Source organism: Ostrea edulis, chromosome 1, assembly GCF_947568905.1.
Source record: "Ostrea edulis chromosome 1, xbOstEdul1.1, whole genome shotgun sequence".
Taxonomy (NCBI): domain Eukaryota; kingdom Metazoa; phylum Mollusca; class Bivalvia; order Ostreida; family Ostreidae; genus Ostrea; species Ostrea edulis.
Window position 1 is genome coordinate 87,223,569 of NC_079164.1, and position 6,498 is coordinate 87,230,066.

Consider the following 6,498-nt stretch of genomic DNA (forward strand, 5'->3'; position numbering starts at 1 on the left):
AGATTAATTTCCTATGCACTTCAGCCTGAGTAAAAGTATGTAGTGAGAGAGAATAATTTATTTTAACTATAAAGTGTAAATACATGTAGTTCAATTTTCTCACTATGATGTATTTTAATTAATGACCATATTTTCGTGATAATTGCATTAGCAGCAAGTTATAAGTTATTTGATTAACTTGCAGGTTTGAACTCTATATGGTGACATTTAATTATCACAATGACAGTTCATCATTGTATTTATTGGCCTATTCCCAGAATGGTGTGTTTGAGTATTTTGAGTTACTGATTTAAACATTTCAGTATTTCTCAGAGTGCATATTTTATATCAAAGTAATGTTCATATTATGATACCGTGGAATCATTTTAATTCGTGGGGGCCAATGTTCGCGGGTAAGCAAAATTTTGCTAGTTCGTGGGGACGTAATTTCGTGGGTAAGTGATACGATGTCACTCGGAGAGATAACTCTACTTGGTTAAAAAAATGTTCGAGGACACGTAAATTCGTGGATAAGAGTGAACCACGAAATCCACGAGCATTAATCCCCCACGAACATTGACGATTCCACATTAAGCATAATTGTACAGTAAAGATTTTATCCAGAGACAATAGTAAATATTGGGAGATGCATTTGTGTATTTAATGTTACATGTATAACCCTTTGTGTAAGACAGTTATCTCCCTTGAAGTATGTAAATATTACTACCATCAATTGTATATCAATTAGTCTGTAAAGTAATATTGTATTTTATGATTTATACATATGTTTGATTATTGTTATACAATTGTTACAGGGCTTAAACAACCTTAGACAACGTCAAACAACATATATTTGAATATATACTTTGCTGAATAAACGCCTTGTTCCGAACCTCAACAGGAGTTGGTCATCATTATTAATCGCAATCAACACCCTGTTACATAAGATATCTCTTTCAATAAGAGAGATATTTCTTTACACTAGAGAGATGTCTTTATTGGTTGTAGAGCAATAAGAGAGATATCTTTTTACGCTAGAGAGATGTCTTTATTGGTTATAGAGATATCTCTGTAAATTAGAGAGATATCTTTTTACGCTAGGGAGACATCTCTTTCTCTTGGAGCGATATCTCTTAAAGCAATACAAGCTGTAACTGACGGTAAATATATTGAAAATAAAAGAACAAATATTGAAATTATTTGTGATTAAATACATCCAACTTAATAGAATCAGAGTGAATCTGAAGCAATAAACCTGTCAAATCAGCAGAAAATGTCGATTCGTGAATCATTGTCATCCTGTCAGTAATTCCTGTTCCTAATTTCCGGTGTGCATTGACCTCGGAGGTCACCAGTTCGGAAAAAAGCGAAAGAGAGGCACTGAGCACATGTCAGATTTGTAAATAATTTTTAAAACATGCCACTTTTATAGAAAATTCACTATCAAAATTACATTTGAGTTGCACATTTGCGTAATTATTACTTTCTAACACTAATATAGTACTTCTTGTCATTCATGAAACAATGTAATATTTTAAACAAATGGAAGGTGTAGTTATTCACGTCAGTTTCCATCTTTGTATATGACGTCGGTCTCAGCAACTCGATTATGTTCGGCAATCATCGTTCCCATGTCCGTGTATACGACGCAATGGCGGTTTATATGAAACGCTCATGGTAGGTATGCTCTCAAACTATATTCTCTTGTTTATTTTGCTGAATTTTTCTTCATATCTTGGGGATTATATCAGTTATACCGATAGGAGTTAATTGATGCATAATTGAATAGTTGAAAAAATGCCGTCAGTTACAGCTTGTATAGCTTTAAAGAGAAAGAGATACCTCTCTTGCGTAAAGAGATATCTATCAAAGTAAAAAAGATACATCCTTAAGTTAGAGAGATATCTCTTTAACTTAAAGAGATATTTAAAGAGATATCTCTTTAAATTAAACAGATTTTCCCCCAGTGATCATAATGACTTCTCCCTGTTGTATCGCCATTAATATGCAATAACCCTATTTTTTAACCAATCAAAATACTTCTAGGTAAAAATGGCGGAAAAGGTTGAAGAGGTGATAAGGATAACATTATCAAGTTGCCGAGAGGATGTAAATGTAAATCCAGTCTAGTTCACATATTTTATCAATTTATTATCTTTGTTTTTGTTACCTGTATTCACTTCACATGCGGTAAACGCAAAATCTTCGCCCGGGATTGCAGCCATCTTGGTAAGATTTGCTTTGGCGGGCTTCCAGTTTAGGGAGAATTCCTTAAGCATTCAAACTAATATGTCCTACGGCGTGACCGTGTTTGAGGGCGAAGCATAAAGTATTGGCATTAGTATCTATATCTAAAACAGGACAAAAAACAACCCGAAGTTAGCACGAGGACAGAGCTTCATCAAAATATCTTAATTTTGGACATTTGATCCGCCTATATATTGAACGCAGGAAATATAACGCAATTGATGTAAACAGTGCACTGTGACGTCATATTCAACGTCGGTATTTAGCAAATTTACAAACATAGGAGACATGGCACAATCGCGTTAATCGAGGAGTGATTATATATGATTAAAAAATAAGATTTACATGTTTTTACGGATTTTATGTAACATCTCTGAACGACGTGAACTAGGGTAGACGTGCTTCAAAATGGAGAAATACATGTCCACGCGCTAATATTCGAATTGACGCCATTTGGGACCCAAAAAAATTCAACTTCCATAGGTATGGTTTAAATTTTTCATTAGTTTTGCTATATTTTCCTTTTAAACATGTATATACGTGTTACCTATAGGGGGAGAGCGGAGCTCTCCCGGTCCTTGCGGCCGTGAGAGGGCTTCGCCCTCTCATAAAAAATTGGATAGAGATGTCTCTTTTTCTTTGAGAAATGCATCTTTTTTAACGAATAAAAAATATCTTTTATACTTTGAGAGATATCTTTCTAAGAATTCTTAGAGATATCTCTCAAAGTAAAAGAGATATCTCTCAAAGTAAAAGAGATATTTAAGTGAAATTGACAGAGACAGAGCACATGAAAGATGTTTACCTTAAATTTCTGTACGTACCTGTTGTGCAATTTCTTTAGGCTAGAATATTGGTATGCTTAAGCTATGATGAAATACTTTTAAATATAGTGTCTTATCTAAAACGTCCTCTAAAGCGCTTTACAGTATACACGCTATTACTCCTATTTAAGAATTCAGATCATTTCCCTGGTATTGTGTGATGGTTTCCTAGCTGTCAGCAAAAGGAGAACTATTTCTACGACGCATCCCGACCCTGTACCCTCTATAACAGCCATCTGCAGTCCGCTAAATTCCATTTCAAAGACTGCAATTTTACAATTGGTTTGCAATACCTACATGAATTCTACCACTTGTCTTATTTCCGCAATAAAAGGGAGAGGAGGGATGGGGGTAAGCTTTATCAGTTAGTAAGGTTCATAAAGATATCAACACAATAAAATGAAATGTTTAATTTGATGCAAACTCCCTTGATGGTTAGAGTGCGTATCTCCATAATGTCTCTGAACACCCTTCGGTCTGTCATGAAGCATGCTTTACCATGCACAGGAAAGTAATCATACAATTTTCGGCATCTTAAATTTCTCAAGGAATGTCATTTAGATAGTACGGTATCTGGGGAGTTACATAAAGGTATCACCTCAGACACCACGGAAATTCGAGTAGTCCATTCAGTTCATATTCAGGTGTTTTCTCTTGCGCATCAATAAGATGGCAGGAAATTAATTAGGAAAAACAAATCTGATACACAAAATCAATAGAGACAGCGATTTCTTTAAGACCACAAACCTTATCAGATTTGAGAGACAGATGTAATTTCTTTCTTTGATGCTTCATCAGGTGATGAAGGTAGCTAGCATTGCAGAAAAAAAATTCAAAACCCGCGGAAGCCGGTTATGTAAACTTTTCTGCAATGATTGCTACCTTCATCACCTGATGAAACAACAAAGAAAGACATTTTATTGTTTATATCTATATTTTTAAGCATTGTTTTAGAATATAAACTAGATTTAAGTACTAAAATATCTTATGGTTGACCCGATTCGTTATGTTAAACAGCTAACACAGCCGTTTACCATGATGACGCTTTATATTTGGTAATGATTACGCAGACAGGTGGTCCTAAAAAACCGGATCGAACTAGTTTCCAAAAACATACATTCATTGTCGCCTATGAAAGCAATGTCAATTTCAAATGAATTTCTTCTGATAAGTTAACATTTTGCACATCAATAATCTTTTTTTTCTTTCTATACTTGTACCTTTCAAGAACAATCTGCCACCGCGTTCGCTTCATAACAGGAAAGTCGTGAGTTCGAGCCCCGCTCGTGCCATGGTCGCGTCAAACCCAAGACGGTACCATAGGTAGTGATTGCTCCTTCACCAAACGCTCCGCATTTAGAAATGAGAATCACGTGTCTTTCGGATATGACCTTAAAAATTTGTGGTATGACGCCAGGTGTTGGCACGATAAAGAACCCTCACTGTTACGGCCCTGAGTGCTATGCATAGGACTAAATTTGTGGTACTTCACTTACACTGGTGACGTCTCAATGAGTGAAAACATTCTCGACGGGACGTGAAACAAACAAACTGCCATCTTCATACAATGACCCACGTGTAATAAGATACGTGTAAACGACATCAGTCAGGGACATCGGATCATTTCAGAAAAATAAAATGATTTTCTATTTTCTTATTTTTACCTTGGGGAAAAGAATTGGAGTAATGTTTCCAATATGGTCCCAAGATGGACACCTACATCTGTATTGATCAAATTATCTGTATAACACTCAAAATAATATATGGATAACCCGTCCCTCTAATTTGATTTTCTTTTGCAAATGAGATAACCCTTTAAATATGTAATATTTGGTCATTTTTTTAAATGAACAAATCAGTGTGCATGGAACAAAATCATGTTAACTTTCGTACAACTATTTACTTGACAATATATCTCTTGCATTGTTCAAATAACTACATTTCAAAAACTTGCTTCATGTTATTACATGTATTCAGATTTCTTTCACATGATATTATTACGAACAATTTTGGGTTGTACAAAGAAATGCCCTTATAACTAAAGGAGAGACAAATTATTTCCACAGCCTTCTTACATTACACTTATTAATTAATCTTGGACAGATGCAATTTGGCCCTTATCAAAATGATCTCTGCATGTCCAGCTGAACTCTTTGAAACACCACAATCTAATTGAAATTAGATGTTGGATCGGCTTGCATACTCGCTACACAAACATCTAAAAACATCCCATAGAGGGTCACGTCAGAGGTCAAATTCGGTATCACTCTAGACTTATCGGCTTCAACAAACATTCAATGATTTTGCCAGCGGTGATTTCATTGGTCAATCGAATTTGACCTCTGACGTGACCCTCTACGGGATGTTGTTAGATGTTTGTGTAGCGAGTATACGAGCGGATCCAACATCTAATTTTAATTAGATTGTGAAACACCATGGCTTCGATCATCACTCTCAAGGGACAAATGGAATCTTATATGTAATAAGGAACCGGAGTCAGTCATCTTATCTTGTATTGATAGAGGGCGCCACAGGCAAATCCGTCCAACAGAGAGAATTTGGCTTTACTGAACGCCTGGAAACACCATGACTTAGATCATTATTCCCAAGAGACAATTCCTCTATCTGTTGAATGATGTGCATAAAAGGTGAAGATAACGAACAGTGATCAATTTCATAAATCCTATAAAATGGAGAGTTGGGCAAACACGGACCCCTGGATATACTAGAGGTGGGATCAGGTACCGAGGACGAGGATATCTTTATAACGACCATAGAATTTAAACGAGACTGTTGAAACCCCTGCACCATCAACTTGTTTGTTCAACTTCAGAGTTGTGTTTAACAAAGTAATTTTTGGATGACTTATCACTAGGTATGAATATTTCCTTTTTTGTTGAAGAAGCAACTGTCTATAAGTCAAGTCTAGTCTTTAATTTATCATGACGAATGGTCGTGTAAAGTGTTGAAAAGTCATACGTTTTGATGCTGTTGATTTGAGAAAAGCTTTGCCATTTCTTTACTACAATTGCAAGTTCTTTAGAATTTTTAAAATCCACATTTGATTTACACCATGTTAAGTCTTTGCATATTTTGTAGTACAATACTTATATCATTAATGTTAGAAACAAAATATTTATTGTTGTGTAGCTACATTTTATGATTTTTTTTTTTTTTGGTTGAGAATTAAGATGTCACCAGCTGTTGGTGAAGTAACACAAATTTAGACTTATGCTTAGCACTCAGGGTCGTAGCAGTGAGGGTTCTTTATCGTGTCGACGCCTGCCGCGACCTCCGTTAAGGTATCCGAAAGACCCGTGATTCTCACTTCTAAATGCTATTAACCATATTTGGCCACACTGTCTTAATCAAAGGTTACAGAGGCCTACTTAAAGTGTGACCCATCCTCTAACCAAGATGCATCAGCTGACGATTCCAAATCTCATAG